Here is a 19,806-nt window from a genome sequence, read left to right as displayed (position 1 = left end):
TCAAAGAAATAAAACTCTCACCTGCAGCCTGTGCTGAGGTGGAAGGCCCCTCTTCCTCCCCTTCCTCACGCTCAGGTAATTTGGCCACGGCAAGTTTTGCTGGTGATTGTGTAGCTGGGCGAAGAAAAAGAGAATTCATAACTAAAAGCACACAAACCAAAGATAAAACACAGCGGATGGCCACACCACAATCAGAGCCAAAGTGCATTACCAAAGTGGTTTGACAGTACTGGCTGGCGATGTCAGAAGGAGTTGACAGCATCTTAATGCTTTCTCAAATATCATGGAGACAGTAGGGGAAAGAGGCATCTAGACATTCCATGCATGCTTTAGGGTAAAACATAACGAGGGCAGCACTCACCCATATGCCTCCTCATCTCCAGGGGGGGCTTCCCAGCCTTCTCCCATATCTGGACCATCAGATCGTGGAAGACTGTTCTCCCACTGGGCTGCGGAACCCCCCCCCCCCACTGTTCTAGACTATTGAGGAAGTCCAGCTTAATCCTCTTAAATTTCGTCCGGACCTGCTCCCAGGTCCGGACGTAGCCCCTCTCCCTCAGCTTGGATGCCAACACCAGGTAAGCACCCTTGGTGTGGCAGTGGGTGCTGGCCATAAGGCGGCCAACGCTTTTGGACTGGAGAACCAGCTCCAGAAGTGCCTCAGCCTCGGCGCGCTGCCAGAAGGAGCCCTTCCGTGGCTTCGGCATCTTCGGAATGACGGTTAGGCAACGAACATGCGTTGCTCCGATCGACCACCCCAATTTTAAATGTATCAAAGCTGCCCACCAATAAAATTATTCCTTGGAACATCAGTGGTTTTATCCTCCAGTTTGACAGGGGTCGTCAATACTTCCTGGCTACCCGCCTCCCCAACCTTTCCCTGTTCAGCGGTTCCGTACTGTGTTTGTCAACTTCAGCGTGGAGTTAGCATTAAGGTCTGTCAAAGTGCTTTTGGACCAGAGATTCCCCGTTTTTTGGCTGGCTAAATAGACAAACCGCACAAGACAAGGTTAAACAAAGAACATAAACCTTTATTTTACAACAGAGTAGAAAAAAACAATCAAACACGCCTCCTATTTCTGTAGAGGTGAGTGGCTATAGCGTCCCGAACCTTGCACCCCTCCGCATAGATCCTTTTTTTCCTGGCTTCAGGGATGTCTTGTGTGTCCTCAAGGACTACAGGATCAGGTTCAGCCACAGGGAAGGGGATGTTATGTCCCTTGTCCTCGCAGATGTTGTGCAAAATGACACATGCGATGATCAGCGGAGTCACATTGTCTATATGCACATGGAGTCGTGACATCAAGCAACGGAACCGAGACTTCAAACGTCCAAAGGCACGCTCCACTACATTCCTTGCCCGGGAGTGACTGAGGTTGTAGTGGCTCTGCACGTCTGTCCTTGGCCGCTTATAGGGAGTCATGAGCCAGCGGCGTAATGGGTAGGCTCCGTCCCCGAGCACCAACGCCGGCACACGCACGCCCTCAATGGTGGCAGTGGGGTTTCCTGGAACAAAGACCCCTTCGTCCATGGCTTTCCTGAGGTTAGATTCCCTGAAAACAAGGGCATCATGCCTCCTCCCACTCCACCCCACCTCGGCATCTATAAACCGTCCGGAGAAGTCCACAGTTCCTTGCAGGAGAACAGAACAAAAGTCCTTCCTGTTCCCGTACTCCTTTATGCTTCCCCCGGGTGCACGGATAGGGATGTGGCTTCCATCGACGGCTGCGAAACAATGCGGAAATCCTAGCCTGGCAAACCCGTCCATACTCTGAAATAAGGGGGAAAAAACAATAGAAACCATGGCATGTTAGCGTGGGGTGCATCGCGTATTCGTTGCTCACCTGTCAAACAAGAAAAAAAAATTTAAAGGGAAAAGGGGATAGAATGACACTCACCGCTCCAAGCCGGTCTCCGAGGCACACCACTTTGCTGTACAATTCCGCCTCCATGGCGAGGCAGAACTCCTGAAGGATATCGCCAACCGTTGTGACTCCGAGTCCGAATTGCTGGGCTACTGTCCGGAAGTACTGCGGGGTGGCCAAGTACCACAATGCGGCTGCCATCCTTTTTTCCACTGGAACGGGGCGCCGCATGCCGGTGACTTGCCTTTCCATGCGGCCACGTAGAGCCTCCACGAGTTCAAAAAATGTTCCCCTAGACATTCTGAAGTTGGCAATCCAGTGGTCATCATCCCAGCGAGACCACACAAAATTTTCCCACCAGTCAGAGGATCTTTCGTCCACCCAGAACTGTCTGGGGAACCGGACCTCTGCCAGAGCTTGCCAGTGCTTCTTAGCCGCCATGGTTGCCCGTAGAGAACGTCTTCTACTGGTGGTCATCGTTCCGGCAATACGTTGTCGGTAGTCCTCGATAGCAGCCCTCCTATGCCGCACGATGTTACGGATACGCTGGACTACCGCAAGCATCTGAGCCAACAATTGAAAAATAATCCTCTCCATTGCAACGTTAACCTGTGCTGCGGGCAGTAGGCTACGCAAACAAAGAGTGAGGCCGACCACCTGTCTGCCTAGGTGCATATAAGCAGGTAACCTGTGGGCGTGTACTGTGGGCGGGGATTAACCAATCAAACATATCAATGCATCAACCTCTGGTTCATAGAAAACAATAGAAAACCCGTTCCAACGGCGCCAATGATTTGACGATGACGCGTTGCTACGGGGTTTCCTGGGTTTTTTTTAAAAAAAGGGAACCCCAACAAGTTCGGCTTTAGGGTCGAGGTCAAAGGTGTCCCTGCAGTTTGATTGACGGCCACGGCAGACCAGAAGCGCTAAAAAGGGACCTCCTTTGTGGCGATAAGACGGAGACCGGAAGCCTGTAGGTTACGAAACTGGCGAGAAGTGAAAGTGCCAAATTCCGCAAAAACCGCAGCTGTGCGTTACGCGCGATTTCGCTACTTAAAGTAGCGATTTCACAAACGGCAACCAAATAGCCACTTTGAGCTCTGTGCGAAATGGCCCCTAGTTTCTTTAAATGAAACAAAGTCTTCTGGGGCAGATGAACTGCATTCAAAGGTACTAAAAGAACTTGCAGATGCCATCTCTGAACCTCTGTCCATTATTTTTGACAGGGAATCTCCCTTCTTTACGGAAGAACAGGTGAGGTGCCAGACAATTGGAGGTGGGCAAATGTTGTCCCCGTCTTCAAGAAAGGGAAAAAGGAGGATCCGGGTTATTATCAACCCGTCAACTTGACATCTGTAGCTGGCAAAATTTTGGAACAAATAATCAAACACTCGGGCCTTGAGCAGCTGGAACTGAGAGCTGTGATTTCTAAGGGCCTTTCCGCACAAGGACCAATGTTGCCAATTGGTTTCACAAAGCAGAAACGCTATTTTAAATAGTGGAATCTCGGCATTCTGCCTACCTGCATTTGTAGTGGAATCCAGTAGCATTTCTTTTGTTCCCCACAGGTTTCCGGTCTCGCAAAAATCGCTAGAAAGGAAGCGATTTTTTCTGTGCTTGTTCCCGCCCCTGACCATCAATCAAACGAACAGCCAATGGGCGGTTGTTATCATGCTCCAGAAAAGTCCCTTTCCCTTTAAGCAAAGGTTTTAAAAAACACACAGACACACAAACATACACGTTGCAATGAATATGCCTTGATTCTTCCTAACGTAGAGCTGTCGTGTGAGCTGGTGAGTCATTGTTACCATGCTCCCCCCAAGTGGAAAAAAAAATCCCCCCCCCCGAATGGGTGCGATTTTTGGCCGAAAATAAAGGGAACTTGCAAACAGGGGGCTGTGTTGTGCTTGGGGACTTAGGGGAGCTTTAAAGTACTTCTGTGGAGGGACTGTAGCCGGAGAAGCCTTGGTGTGTGAATGAAGCCTCGCTGGTTCGTCGCTTTCCCCGCTTGCTCCGAGGAAAAAAAATGGCAATCACTTAGCCGGAAGTTCGGAGGAGAGAGCCAGGGGGAGGGACTTTGTTGCAGCCGCTACATTGAGAACACACAGGTCTTTTTCGCAAGTGTTGCAGGTTGTTGGCAGGAGTGTAGCGATTTTCTGAGGGTGAATCCACTTTTCTAGATTCACTGGAAATCGCTACAACGAAGCGATTTTAGCGCTAGTGTTGCAGGACTGTTGCAGATTGTGTGTGACGTCATGCGGAACGGCAAATTAGTAGCGTTTACCATTTGTAAGCCTTATGCTTCTTTGAACTCGTGCGGAATGGACTTAAGACTCAGCACGGGTTTTGCAAAAACAAGTCATGTCAGACCAACCTTATCTCTTTTTTCGAGAAAGTGACAACTTTGCTGGATCAGGGGAATGCCATGGACATAGTTTATCTGTATTTCAGTAAAGCTTTTGATAAGGTTCCACATGATATTCTTGTTCACAAGTTGGTAGAATGCGGTGTGGATCCTAATTCTGTCGTACCCAGAGGGTACTTATTAATGGTTCAGCATCTTCTTGGAAAAGAGAGACAAGTGGAGTACCCCAAGGATCTGTCCTGGGGCCTGTGTTGTTCAACATATTCATAAATGATTTGGATGAGGGATTAGAGGGGATACTTATTAAATTTGAAGACGATACTAAACTGGGAGGGGTAGCAAACACAACTGAAGACAGCAACAGAATACAGGATGATCTTGATAGGCTCCAGAAGTGAGCTAAACTGAATAAAATGAAGTTCAAATGGGACTAATGCAAAGTTCTGCATTTAGGTAAGACAAACCTAATAAACCAATATAAGATAGGGGAGACTTGTCTTGGCAGTAGCATGTGCAAAAAGGATCTAGGATTCTTAGTAGACCATATATTGAACATGAGTTAGCAGTATGACTCAGTGGCTAAAAAGGCAAATGGGATTTTGGGCTGCATCAAACGGAGTATTGTGTCCAGATCACAGGAGGTGATGGTACCGCTTTACTCTGCTCTGGTTCAGCCTCCCTTGGAGTACCGTGTTCAGTTTTGGGCACCCCAATTGAAGAGGGATGTTGACAAACTAGAACATGTCCAGAGGAGGGCAGCAAAAATGGTGAGGGGTTTGGAGACCAAGACGTATGAAGAAAGGTTGGGGAACACCCGCAGGTGTGCCAATTTCCACCGTCGCCTCCTGGGTGCCCAGTATACATTACAAACCAGAGCGCACATGGCGTGGAGGTTATCAGGGTAGTTTGGCTGCTGGCGCAGGGGCTTCCTTACAACCTGCTAGCCATAAGATGGCCGGATCCGCCCATGGTTGTGCCTTTGTTTGTTTAACAATAAAGCTGTGGCCGTTCTCTTGCCAAACCACGAGTGTCTTGAGTCTTTATTCCGCCTCGCTGCTGGCCTCCCTGCCATGCAATAACCCTCGGCCGAGGTCTTGTACGTGATCAGGCTGCGTGAATGACAGGCACGCTCCGCAACACCTCTGAGTTTATCTGGCAACTGCTGGTTGGAAAGAATGATCTGGAGAAGCCAGGAAGAAAGGAGAGCAGTCAGATAACAAAGCATCTCATAGCAGCCCACAAATAACAATTGGCTGCCCCAGGAAAGCAGTGTAAATCCGTCTGACTCATAATAATGCTGCATGACTGCTACAAGGCAGGACAAATTCTGTAGTGCAGGCACAGAGCACTCTGTCACAAAAGCACACTCATGGGGAGAATGGAGCAATACACAATCTAGGTTGCCAACTCCAAGTTGGTAAATTCCTGGAGATTTGGGAGTGGGTGATTCCAGGGCTTTGGGAGGGGACTTACTAAAGCAGCAGATAAAGGACATAGAGCCCATCCTCCGAAGCAGCCATTTTCTCCAGGGAAAGTGAGCTCTGTCATCTGGAGACCAGCGGTAATCCTGGGAACTCTCCAGGCCTTACCTGGAGGTTGGCGACCCTACCCCGACACATCCACTTTCTGTTCGTTTTGTTGCCTAGAGTTTTCTCGCTCTTGATATTCATTTTTGTTGTTGTTGTTTTATTCGACTACTCCGCTTCTCCCATGAGCCTTGTCTATTGCTGGCCCTCAGTTCCTCATCGGCTGTGCTTCCTTTCCACATGTGGCCACAGTTTGCCCACCCCTGATCTAGGAATTTGCCAACCAGTCGTTGCTACCTTTAGGGAGTGTAACATCCTTGCAGCTTAGTTCATTGAACCTTCTGGAGTTGCTGCTTGCCTTGTAGGAGGAGGCATACGAAGATCTTTATGGTATCTGCATATCTGCAACTTGGGCATAAATAACTGGTTTTTTTAATACTGTTATGTATGTGGGCATTGGGCCACTGATGCAAATGAGGGCTTGTGTCAGCCAAGGAACTAACAAATCAAAGGAACCTGATCCCTCTGCTTAGAGCCAATCCAATTGCTCTGCTAGGGCCAATCGGAATGCTCTGCTTAGAGCCAATCAGAGGCACCAGCTGGCTGCCTGAAAGGTATAAAAGTGCATGAGTTTGCCTGTTTTGCTCTGTTCAGTAGTTGTAGTCTGTTGTTGGCGTTGCTAAATAAAAAGAGCTGTTCTGAAGAATTGGAGTCTGTGGTCACTGAACCCGCAGACGTACTAAGTACCCTGCTTTCTGTTGTGAAAACATCTTTTTGCGGCAACCACTGGGAAAATCTTTAAAGATATGCGGTGAAAAATGCAACTTTTTAAAGCCTGCGAGCACCTCTGTAACCCTGACCCAATATGGTGGTGGGCAAAGCACAGAACAACTGCTGTAGCCTCCCTTCAGCCACATAGTGAAGGATGCCGCCGTGCTGCGGAAGCGGCTACCCAAGGCAAGGTTCCTTAAAGTCTGCACAACCAATCAGGAACCTTCCCAGGCTAGAATTCCTCCTAACCCTGCCCGCTTTCTAAGCACTTGCAGGCATTGGGGAAGATACCAACAGGTGACTGTAATCCACAGGTATCCTATTGGGGACCCCCAATTTAGCAGGCTCCCATTCGTGCAATGCAAATAAATCTATCGGTGGTCCTCAGAGATAGCGAAAAGCGAGGATGTCAAAAGCATCCCACCTGAGAGACAATTAGGGCTGGCTGCCGTAGCTCCTCAGGCCGGCGTTGCTTCATCCAGGATCAACTTTTCAGCTCGGGATTGACCTCGCAATGTGGCGGGAGGAGCACGTACTCCAGATCTCATCTACCTGAAGTCGGATCTGTTAGCTGGGTGGAATCCCTCCAGAATCTCTGACGGAGAGGAGCCTTTCTTCCCATCTGGATCTGATCCCGGAAGGGGTCTCTCTGTCTCAGCCTATTTAACATACCCCTCGTTCCTTGCGATTCGCGTGCTGCGTTTGCCAGCCACAAAACCCCTTAAAGGCAAGTAAGCACAGGCAAAAAGGAGAGAGACCGCAGGCTAAGATTAGGAAGCAATGCTTGTCTCGGCTCTCCAAGCTGCACATGGCTTGCCTGTGCCACACACACACACACACACACACACTTCAGCTGGTGAAATGTCAAAAACAGATACTTCCTTGGTTGGTATTTCTAGCTTGGGGTATACAAAAAACATTTTTTGTGCACTAGAGGACTGACAAAGATGACCTCTGGGCCCTTTTTGCTAAGGGCGCAAGCCGTCTGCTGTCGTGAAAAGGAACGAAACAGCCTGGAAATCCATGGCCAATGTCAGAACAGACCGGGGGACTTCTTGGGTTGCACCTGGCAAGATTAGTCGCAGCAAAGGTGCTCCACTGATTCGGACAGGGAAGCCGCGTTGATGTGCTGCAGAGCTGCACATGGAGTTTTTGGACTAATTCTAGCTCGGGTTCATTGGTTGGCTCCGGGACCCATCCAGGGAGGAGCCAATGGCACAAAGTCAGTGACCAAATGAAATTACTGCATCCGAACAAAGGACTACCGTAGCTTGACCAGCGCCCATTAATCCTATTTATTGGACTATGCAAGATCTGTAGCATACAATACATGATTCAAAAGCATCCTGCAGGGGGCATCAGAGGAGATGTATATTTCGCATAACCAGGATAAGAACTTCCTGATATTTTTCTAATTCTTCTGTGTCCTGATTGGCTCTTCCTGCTCCTTGAGCATACTTCTTCCCTTCTCCCTTCCAAAACACACAGAATGACTGCAGATCACAGGTTTGTTTGTTTCTTAAGCGTTTCTTCTGCCCTATCTCAGCAGACCTTTTTCTTACATCGCTTTAGATAGCTGGAGAGTTAGGACTCTGTTCTCTCCTCTTTCTATGCATGGTTGTTTCTCTTCACAGTAAGAAAAACCTGTTTTATACTTTAAGCAGTCTGGTGCCTTGCCCCTCTTTGCAGATTCAAACTCCGTCAACACTATTGAGGGCCCCTGCCTCAATTAAGAGAGTGATACTTTGCCAGCTCTAAGATTTGTGTGTATTTTAAAACCTTTCACTCTGCTGGAATACGTTTCAAGCCAAGGGAGACAGTATTCTGAAGAGCCAAGCTGCATATGTTTGCAACTTACAAGCAAGGGGTAAACAGGTCCAGCATCAGGGCTGGGAACCCTCAGGCAGCTGCGGAGGCCTCATGGCCTTGAGAGGGCCTGCCGGTCTACAGCAGTAGCGGTTGTAGCCGTCCCAGAAAGATTGCATCCTACAAGGGATGGTGTCCTTTAATTTGCTACAGAGACACTCACCTTTGGTCATTCACCTGTCTAAGCAAGCAGCCATGGCGGGGGTATTGACATTGTGTGGCACCTGTGTTATGTAGCCAGGAGATCCTAAGCTTGTCCAGCTGCCAAACAAAATAATGCTCAGAGATGGCTTGCCATTGCCTGCCTCCAGGAATGGTTGAAGGATTTGCACCAAAGCCAAGTTAATCAGTTGTGGGGCCCTAGCAGAATGCAAGTGTAGCAGGCGCAGCCAAGCTGGGGCACAGGGACAACCCCCAATGGTGGAAAGGGGGGTTACGCCAAGTGTCCTTAAAGAGGAAAGGAGGGAGGAGGAGAGAGGCTACCGCCTTAGTCCGTGGAGGGAAGACACCGTGCAGGGCCTCTAGCATGTGCTACATGGATAAACCGGACCAGCTTGCCTCCGTGTCACGACCCTGGTGTTCCTGGGAGGTTGCCTTTCCAAGTGCCAGCCAGAGCCAACCCTCCTTAGCTCCTGAAGTCTGATAGGATCAGGCTTGCTTGGGCTATCCAGGCTGGGCAGCAGTAGCCACCAAGAACAGTCCATCAAGGAAAGGGAGAAGCAAGGAAGCCCTGGCTAGTGTGGCAGCAACTGCTCATTCACCCAGACAATGACCAAGAACAGCAGTTCACCAGAGAGCATCTTCCCAATGTTCTCCCCTAACGACCCACCCAAACCGTCCTTGAGCCGTCCTTGGAAAACATTGACCTACCATTAAACTCCCCAAGGAAGCTGAGCTCAGCTATTTGTAGCTTCTCCTTGATGTTTCTCCTGCTCCTTTTCCAATGGTCCTTGTTTTCTTTTTTTTCCTCCGCTCGCAGTAACTAACAAGGCTCACCGTTTGCCCCACCGCAGGTGGGAAAGAAAAGCCAAGTCAAAGGGTGAAAGAGAAGTGTGGTTTCAAGGAGCCATCGCTGTGGTGTCTCTATCTGAAAAGCTCCTGCGTGTTCTCATCGGGGGGGCCTTGGATGAAAAGCTTCTGCTAACATAAACAAGTTGGCCTCCACAGTGCCAGGAGACATTATGTTGTTTTTGCGCGGTCTTCCGCTTCTAGTGTTCTCAGCGATGACCCCTGAAGCTGGCTTCCTAGGCTTGTGGTAATTAGTGTATAAAACCCATGTGAACTTTAAATGCGGCTGCCTTGCGTACTCCAGGAACAATATGGGCAAGTGACACATTCCACGATGAAATAGATCCTCTGACACAAACTAGATTAAATGCAGTGGTGCATAACAAAATCCCAACAGCTCACCCTTGTTTTGTCGGAAAGCAGCATTAAGTCCCCTATGTGCCAGCAAGTTGCAACTAGGGCTATGTGGTTCAGGTTTATAATACCTGGAAAAACCCAAATCAGTGCTGATTTGGGGGATTTTTTTCCCAGTATTTTTAAGCCCAGCCATGATTGTCCTACTTATTCGTTAGCCGAATCGTTGGACCCTAATCATAGAATCATGCATAGAATCATAGAATCATAGAATCATAGAGTTGGAAGGGCCCATACAGGCCGTCTAATCCAACCCCCTGCTCAACGCAGGATCAGCCCTAAGCATCCTAAAGCATCCAAGAAAAGTGTGTATCCAACCTTTGCTTGAAGACTGCCAGGGAGGGAGAGCTCACCACCTCCTTAGGCAGCCTATTCCACTGCTGAACTACTCTGACTGTGAAAATTTTTTTCCTGATATCTAGCCTATATCGTTGTACTTGAAGTTTAAACCCATTACTGCACATCCTTTCCTCTGCAGCCAACAGAAACAGCATCCTGCCCTCCTCCAAGTGACAACCTTTCAAATACTTAAAGAGGGCTATCATGTCCTCTCTCAACCTCCTAGATCTGGGCATCCCCACAGACCCCATCTGTTGCTACGGAGAGCCAGCTCTCTGCAGCACCAGCTGTTTGACATGTTCACAGCTGTGGAGCAGAATAGGTTCAGGTAAACCCGAATTGCTCAAACCCAAATGACTTTACTGAGCCAGTGATGTGGAGCAGGGGTAGTCAACCTGTGGTCCTCCAGATGTTCATGGACTACAGTTCCCATGAGCCCCCGCCAGCAAACACTAGCAGGGGCTCATGGGAATTGTAGTTCATGAACATCTGGAGGACCACAGGTTGACTACCCCTGATGTGGAAGATTTGGGTATACCCGAATCAATTTGGGCTGAATCAGCCTGGATTAAAAAAGCAAAAAAAAAACCCAAAAACAAAACGGGTGCACATCCCTAGTTGCAACTGACTTCTGGTGAGCCTAGCAAGGGATCTGCCACTGCCTCCCTCTGCAGATCCTTCCTTGGCTGTCTCCCCTCCAAGTGCTGACCAGAACCAACCTTGCTTAGCTTCCAAGATCGGGTTACCCCATGCCACTTTCCATCCCAAAAAGAAACATCAAGAGGGAATTATAGTCTTGCGGGGAAGATCCTTGGGTCCCTCCTCTAGACATCAACTGATATCTTTGCCATCCTTAGCATCTACCTTGAGGCCTGCCAGGGCTCGTGGGAATTGTAGTCCATGAACATCTGGAGGACCACAGGCTGACTACCCCTGGTTTAGGGGACTTGTGGTCCAGCCTGACAAAATAACATATATGTCCAATCTGGCCCTCATAACAAATGAATTTGTCACCTCTGGACTACCACCAGCAGTGGTAGCCTTGCAGGAAAACTATGGGCATCTTTCTCCTCCTGCAGACACCAGAGGGAAAGGAGATATGAAAGGTCTTGGCTTCCGCCCTTTCTCATCTTGCTCTTAAGCTAGTCTTGATTATTATGAAAACCCCGTCAACTTGAATATAGGATACGTATGGGCTATAATAACTGGGGCTGATAAGAAACCTTCATCTTTCCTGAACAAATGCTCCGTCATTCTAAGTGTACAGCACTGACCGGATGTTGAAGAGAAGGTCCACTGCTAAGAAATATACGTACTGTAAGAGATCAGACAAACAAGATGAAGATCAGGTCTCATTCTTGTGCAGCCTCTATTTGTCTTGGGGCTGTGCAAGAAAGGGAGAGAATGGCTCCCTCTCCATTCTGTTTTACCTTTCAAAACTGGGTTCCTTGCTTTGTTTTTAGCAGTTTAAAGGGGATGTTTTTTAAAGGATGTGTCCTTTCTCCTTTTTTGGACTACTGAAAGCGAGTTGCATTTGAAGGGTAAATACTCACGGCTTTCTCTGGATGACCCCAAGGCAAATAGAAGTTGCACAAGCCAGCAATCTGCATTTTATAGACAGAACAAGCCATCTGTCTCAGCCTATCCCGTGAACAATGGCAGCCTCAAATATATTTTGCAAATGTCTGAAAACTCAAAGGTGCAACAGTGAAACTTGATAGTCAGCTAACTCTGTGTGTTGCTCAGAATTTCACAGTTTGTGTCTGACCAATGGGAAAATACAAAGATATTTTTAGATGTCATTAAAGTTCATCTCTACATCATCACACTTTTAAACTTTCTCCTTTTAATTACACAGTCCACATGAAAATGCTCTGTAGTCTTGGACCGTTTCCACACTGGAGGCTCTGTGCCAGGCTGTAGGCTGGAGTTTGAGCTGGGGCAAGTTGGCCCACCTCTTCCTGCTCCCACACGGGGGAGCATTTGGTCTGGTACACCTCATCCGCCCTGAATTTGTGCTCCCACACAGGTGTCAGGGCAGCAGAGTTTCCTGTGCGGAAGTGATCTTGGTCACTCTTTGTTAAATTTGAACCGATCAGTTAATCAAACGTTTTGTCACTTGTCAAACGGTCAACTGATTAAAGCATACAGTCCCCGTTTACTTCTCCGTGATCATTTGGAAAAGAAGATAAAACCAAGAGAGTCAGCTTCAGTGGTTCCTATAGGATGGAGGAGAAAAGGGTGAAGATCCAGGGATATTCTCAGACCAGCACACCATGGGGTAAAAGTAGCCACAGGTCTTGGAATCTTACCCCACACTAGTTGCCATTAGTGTCATGCGAATGAAACAGATCGCTTTTCTAAAGCAAATATGGATATAGAGAAAATAAAATCTTGTTTTCCTTCTCACTGTGAAGGCTCCCTGCAGACCGAGAATGTATTTGAAGTGAAAGCAGATGGGGGAATTCTTCCTGCTTTACACTTCTAGCGGCATGCAATATGAGCCCTCTTCAAGGTAGGGACCATAATGATCTGTTCTTTTATGAAAGTTTCACCACTCTTTCCCAACCTGGAATCTGATCATTGCTGATCTGCAGTATGTAGGGGTTGGTGACCAACATTCAATAGGGTTAGGAGAGGGATGCCAGACTCCAGGTGGGACCTGGGGATCCCCCGGAATTATAACTCATCTCCAGGTAACAAAGAGCCAGCTTGGCATAGTGGTTAAGAGTGGCGGCTTCTAATCTGCAAAACTGGGTTTGATTCCCTGCTCCTCCACATGCAGGCAGTTGGGTGACCTTGGATTCATGTTGTTCTGACCAAGCAGTCCTGTTGGGGCTCTCTCAGCCTCACCTACCTTCCAGAGGGCCTCTTGTGGGGAGAAGAACATAAGGCGATTGTAAGCCGCTTTGAGAGTCCTTTGGGTAGAGAAAAACAGGGTATCAAAATCAACTCTTCTTCTTCTCCTGAAGAAAATTCTCTATTTTTTTTTGCCAGGGCCTGTTTAGGAGATCTTCTCAGGTTCCAGGGACCCCTGCAGTAGGCTGGCCGCTTGTGCAATGAGCTAGGCTAAAAAAGGCCTAAACTAAGAGTGAACTTATAATATTTAACATACCTTGTCATATATATGCGCAAGACAGATTTCTAGAACATTTGACCAAGAGAAGCATGTGAGTTCATTTTTCCCCCTTGAATGCATTAATTCAAGCACACACGAAGAAGCAGGTTACATGATTTCTTTTTCTTTCCTGCAATGAATCACGGCATACATGGCAAAATGGGTGATTCGTCGGTTAAATAACCAACGCCCCCCCAAACCCTTTGGGCTCCTCACATTTTTCAGTCTGTGGCCCCCTTCAAATGGGTCAGGGCCTCCCAGGGGTCCATATGGCTCCCGTTGAAAATGGCTGGTTTGTAAGGTAGACTTTATGGCATTGTACCCTTTTGAAGTCCCTCCTCTCTCCAAACCCCGCCTTCTCCAGGCTCCACCCCCTGGAATCCTCACGTTTTTCCCAACCCAGAGCAAGCCACCCTAGGCTAGGAGAACTGATGTCCACTGGATTGAGACAAGTGATGTCTGTGTGTGTGTGAGAGAGAGAGAGGGATTCCACCAGGCATATGGTTGAGGCCAGGTGGTGTTCCAGGGTCTAAGATTGGGTCCCCCCTTCCCCTTAGGGATTTGAGTCCGGTATTAGACTGTGCCTGAGCTGTGAGGTGATCAACCCCTTCTCCTTTTTTTGTGATCTGCCTGGTTTTAGACCGGCCCAATGGTTCCCTGTGCGGGGGCATGAGTTTGTTACTTATTTCCGCCATTTGTAATATTGTAAGAGTTTTAGAGTTATATTTTAATGGGGGGGTTGTTTTATACTGTTGACATGGTTGTTTTATGGATTGGGTCTGTAATTTTAAAGGTAAAGGTAAAGGTATCCTCTGTGCAAGCACTGAGTCATGTCTGACCCTTGGGATGATGCCCTCCAGAGTTTTCATGGCAGGCTCAATACGGGGTGGTTTGCCAGTGCCTTCCCCAGTCATTACCATTTACCCCCCAGCAAGCTGGGTACTCATTTTACCGACCTCGGAAGGATGGAAGGCTGAGTCAACCTGAGTCAACCTCTGTAATTTTACATACCTGTAAACCGACGCGAGCCAGTTCTCTGAGAGAGGCGATTATATAAATCCAAATAATAAATAAGTAAAATAATGTGTGTGACCGCTGGGGGTGCGCTGTCCCCTCGAGCTGATTTGGTTTGCACATCCTTGACTTAAACCAAGAGGACCCCATGGGCTGCTGGAGCCTGCAAATGCAGTCGTCACATTCCAAGCGCTGAGAGATATCATTCGCATCCCAGATGAAGGAGCCTACCATGGGTGCCTTGGCAGCCGTTCGCCAGCTTGGGGGGGCCATGGGGGGACAGCACAGGTCTGTTCCGTGTCTGATTCCTCCCGCTGCACAGATGCTGTCCCTTTTTCATGCTTGCCCCCTGCTGAGTCTGGAGAGGTTCATTAGTACTCCTCAAAGGACGTTTTGCTACCTGGCGAGGCTTCAAACTCACGCCGCGAGCTTGTGTTCTTTTTGCCCTCCTTCCCTCACCTCTTTGAATAAGTCGTCAAGGAGGCAGCCCTTTATTTACAGCCTCCGCGAACGCTCCATCTCAGCAGTATCAGAACAGCCATGGCCAAAGACAGACGTGGTCTTGAAGAACGGAACGGGGGCCTGCGGAAAACGGGATAAACTGACACGAGGCAGATGAGTCTGTTAGCTGTAGATCTTTGGGTAAATGTCAGGAACTTGGAGGATGTTTACATAAGGCTACACTGTGCATTGCCTTGCCCTGGATGGTCGTGGATAGCCTGATCCCATCAGAGCTAAGCAGGGTCGGCCCTAGCTAGTATTTTGCTTAGAGACCAATGAGGAAAACTGGGGTCGTGCTGCGGAAACAAACAATGGTAATAATAACAAAAAGGGTTTGTTTGTACCCCCACCCTACCCTGGTAAGCTCAGGGCGGGTAACAGCAGGGGCCATTCCACACTGGGATCCATGTTGCAAATTGTTTGTGGGACGAAAAATCGCCATTTTAAATAGTGGAATTCGTCGTTATGCATACCTGCCTTTGTAGTGGAATCCAGTTGCGTTTCTATCATTTCCCACAGGGTTCCGGTCTCGGCAAAAATCGCTAGCCAGGAAGCGCTATTGCCGATCTCGTCCCACCCCTGGCCATCAAGCAGCCAATGGGCGGCCGTTATCATGCTCCCAAACAGCCCCTTTCCCTTTAAGGAAGGTTTTTTAAAAACACACACACGTTGCAACGAATCTGCGTTGATTCATTGCAACGGAGAGACCCATCCATCTAGCAGATGGTGTTTGAGCTGCCGTTTCATCGTTGCCACGCTCCCCCCGAGTGGAAAAAAAAAATCCCCCCCCCTCACGGGCGCGATTTTCGGCCGAAAACAGTGTGAAAAATAAAGGGAAAATACATCAGCAAACGGGCTTCTCTGTTGTTTGTGCTTAGTGACTAAACAGCTCTGGGGAGGGACTGAAGCCGGGGAAGCCTCTAAACGGAGGCTTGCCGGTGTGTTGATCTCCGCTCGCTCGGAGAAAAAAAAATGGTGATCGCTTCGCCGGAAGATCAGAGGAGAGAGCCAGGGGGAGGGACTTTGCAGAAACCGCAACAATGGTAACGCACAGAACTTTCCCGCTAGTGTTGCAGATTGGTTGCAGGAGTGTAGCACTTTCCGGAGGGTGAATCTACTTTTGGGGATTTCCCTGAAAGCGCTACAATGAAGCGCTTTTTGCGGATCGGTTTCAGGAGTGTTGCAGATTGTCAACGATGTTGTGCATAACGGCAAAACTGTAGCGATTTCAATTAGTAACCATTGTGCTATTTTGGACGAATGCGGAACGGCCCCAGGTTTTAAAACAGATTTCGGTACGATTGTATTAAAGGTGAGGGAGTCTGTGCTCCTAACCACTACACCAAGCGGCGGCTTCTAATTTGGTGAGCTGGCCTTGATTCCCCGCTCCTCCACACGCAGCCAGCTTGGGTGACCTTTGGCTTGTCTTATTCTTTATTTGCGGTCATTTAGACCAAAATTTTATACGCACTACTATACAATAAAGGTAAAGGTAAAGGTATCCCCTGTGCAAGCACCGAGTCATGTCTGACCCCTGGGGTGACGCCCTCCAGCGTTTTCATGGCAGACTCAATACGGGGTGGTTTGCCAGTGCCTTCCCCAGTCATGACCGTTTACCCCCCAGCAAGCTGGGTACTCATTTTACCGACCTCGGAAGGATGGAAGGCTGAGTCAACCTTGAGCCGGCTGCTGGGATCGAACTCCCAGCCTCATGGGCAAAGCTTTCAGACGGCTGCCTTACCACTCTGCGCCACAAGAGGCTCTATACAATAGCAGTTTGTAAAAGGGAGGGTAATACATTCAAAGGTTAAAAATGCATCAACAATAAAACTTAAAACTTCTCCACCATAAAAGCCAACATTTAGAAGCATTAACTGCCGCCTTTGGCTTGTCACAGACATGATAATGCTGTTCTGACTGAGCAGTAATTTCAGGGCTCTCCGTACTGGTTGGCTCCCTTGGCTGCTTTCAGGGCAAAGTTACATATTTGGAGTTCCAGTCACAGAACTGCATCTCGCACAACTATCACACACAAACACACACACACACGCTTAAAATAAAATTATCTCCACAGAAATAAAATATGGCTAGATGGAGGAGAAGGAGAAGAGTTACAAGAGCACATTATAGGCAGGTTTAATTAGTATCCTGGCCCGTATCCTTCTTGCGGCCCAAGTGAAGGGCGATGCATCGTACGTAATTAAAGGCTCCACATCAGAGAAAAGCTTAATCATTCTCTCAATAACCGATGGGTTGTTATTATCGGAAAGCCATTTGTCCAGAAATAGAGCCCTAGGTTCTGCAAATAATGGACAAAAGAGGCTATAATGGATGACATCCTCAGAAGCCGATTCATTCTCACACGTATTTGGCCCCAGATCTGGAAGGCAAAGGAAGTGGGGAGAGAGAGAGAGAACAACCATGGAGCTCCCTGAGCTGCAAGCAAGAGACAGGAAGTCATACGGCATCACAGAAAGAGGAGGAGCCCAAGTTATTCATTTTTATGGCATGTTGTGTGTTGTGGAGGCGGGAGATCGTCTGGCAACCAAGCAAGGGATGTTTTGAGGCCATTTCCTGCCTCCGCATCATGACTCCTGGTGCTCTTTGGCCGAATCCTTGGAAGTCTCCCATCCAAATACTAGACAGGGTCAGTCCTGCTTGCCTCCTAATCAGTAAGCCAGCTTGGTGTAGTGGTTAGGAGTGCGGATTTCTAATCTGGTGAGCTAAGTTCGATTCCGCGCTCCCCCACATGCAACCAGCTGAGTGACCTTGGGCTCGCCACGGCACTGAGAAAGCTGTTCTGACCGGGCAGTAATATCAGGGCTCTCTCAGCCTCACCCACCCCACAGGGTGTCTGTTGTGGTGAGAGGAAAGGGAAGGTGAATGTAAGCCGCTTTGAGCCTCCTTTGGGTAGAGAAAAGCGGCATATAAGAATCAATTCTTCTTCAGTGATATCAGGGCTCTCTCAGCCTCACCTCCCTCACAGGGTGTCTGTTGTGGGGAGAGGAAAGGGAAGGTGAATGTAAGCCGCTTTGAGCCTCCTTTAGGTAGAGAAAAGCGGCATATAAGAATCAATTCTTCTTCAGTGATATCAGGGCTCCCTCAGCCTCACATCCCTCACAGGGTATCTGTTGTGGGGAGAGGAAAGGGAAGGTGAATGTAAGCCGCTTTGAGCCTCCTTTGGGTAGAGAAAAGCGGCATATAAGAATCAATTCTTCTTCAGTGATATCAGGGCTCTCTCAGCCTCACCTCCCTCACAGGGTGTCTGTTGTGGGGAGAGGAAAGGGAAGGTGAATGTAAGCCGCTTTGAGCCTCCTTTGGGTTGAGAAAAGCAGCGTATAAGAACCAGCTCTTCTTTTTCTTCTTCTAAGTGGTTCCATGCTTCCAGTGCATTGGAGGATAGACTGAGAACAGAGGCTGGGCAAGGTGAAGGGAAGAGGTTTGGTAGGGTGGGGTCCCTGAAACTCTCTGTGCTGTCCTCCGCTGAGTAGCTTTGTCCTACAAAGTGTGAGCAAAGAGAGGCAGGAGATGTTGCACCCTTCCTCTCTACTAGCAGCGGGTCCTTCCAAACAGCAAGGGAGGGTGGATTTGCAGCAATAGATCGGCTTCCGGATTACCAGATGGGATTCCACATCCTAGCTGAGGGCCCTGGCCCACAAATTATGACCACTGACTTAGTGGCTTTAGAATTACTTAGAATGAAGGTACCCTTGACATTTTTACAGCATCTGGGGTGCTTGGCTCCTTGCCCTATGAGGAGTTTGGAGCAAAAGCTGGCTATGGACAGTGCTGATTGGCTGCCTTCCCTCATGATGTCAACAGGAAGTCTCCCCTGAAACACGTAACAAAGGAATGCTAACAGCCCATTTGGAGTATAAGGGAAGCACCAAGACAGACAACTTCCGGGAACTGGTGTCTGTTGCAAATAGGGTTGCCAGCTCCAGGTTGGGAAGCACCTGGAGATTTGGAGGAGGTGAAGCCTTTAGGAGAACTTCAATGGGGTATGTTGCCATAGAGTCTGCCTTCCAGAACTGCCATTTCCTCCTGGTGAACTGATCTCTATCACTCGGAAATCAGGTGTAATTCCAGGAGATCTACAGCCATCACCTGGAGGTTGGCAACCTTAGCTGCAAAGCTAGAAGGAACTCAGGATCACCTTGTGACTGAATTATGAACCTCCATTTTGTATACAGTTGCCGGCACCCCCAGCTTAACAAGGTTGTTTCCATCACTAGGCTGAACAAAATGGTTTGTTTGTTTATATTTGAATTTATATACCGCCGCTTACCATAGTCTCACAGAGGTTTACAATAAAATAATAATGCCCTTAAAACCCTTAATGAGTCAGTTTGGTGTAGTGGTTAGGAGTGCGGACTTCTAATCTGGCATGCCGGGTTCGATTCTGCGCTCCCCCACATGCAACCAGCTGGGTGACCTTGGGCTCCCCACGGCACTGATAAAACTGTTCTGACCGAGCAGAGATATCAGGGCTCTCTCAGCCTCATCCACCCCACAGGGTGTCTGTTGTGGGGAGAGGAATGGGAAGGCGACTGTAAGCTGCTTTGAGCATCCTTCGGGTAGGGAAAAGTGGCATATAAGAACCAACTCTTCTTCTTCTTAATGTATAAACATTAACATTAAAACGTTCATGATGGGGATGTAATCCGAGTTCTAACTCCCACCCCCTGTTTAGCATTCGGTCAGATGAGCTCTCTCGTCAGGAGCAAGAGCAGCTAACGGCCTCTAAGGGATCCTCCGTTGGAAATGAGTACCCAGCTTGCTGGGGGGTAAACGGTAATGACTGGGGAAGGAAATGGCAAAACCACCCCGTATTGAGTCTGCCATGAAAACGCTAGAGGGCGTCACCCCACGGGTCAGACATGACTTGGTGCTTGCACAGGGGATACCTTTACCTTTTTACCTCAGAGGTGTATTATGACAACCGCAGTTATATGCACTTACGTGAGACTCAGCCCTATTGACTGAAACAGGACTTGTTTTTAAATTTCTCAGGTGCAT

Source organism: Paroedura picta, chromosome 1 (genome assembly GCF_049243985.1).
Source record: "Paroedura picta isolate Pp20150507F chromosome 1, Ppicta_v3.0, whole genome shotgun sequence".
NCBI lineage: Eukaryota > Metazoa > Chordata > Lepidosauria > Squamata > Gekkonidae > Paroedura > Paroedura picta.
This window is presented reverse-complemented; position numbering follows the sequence as displayed.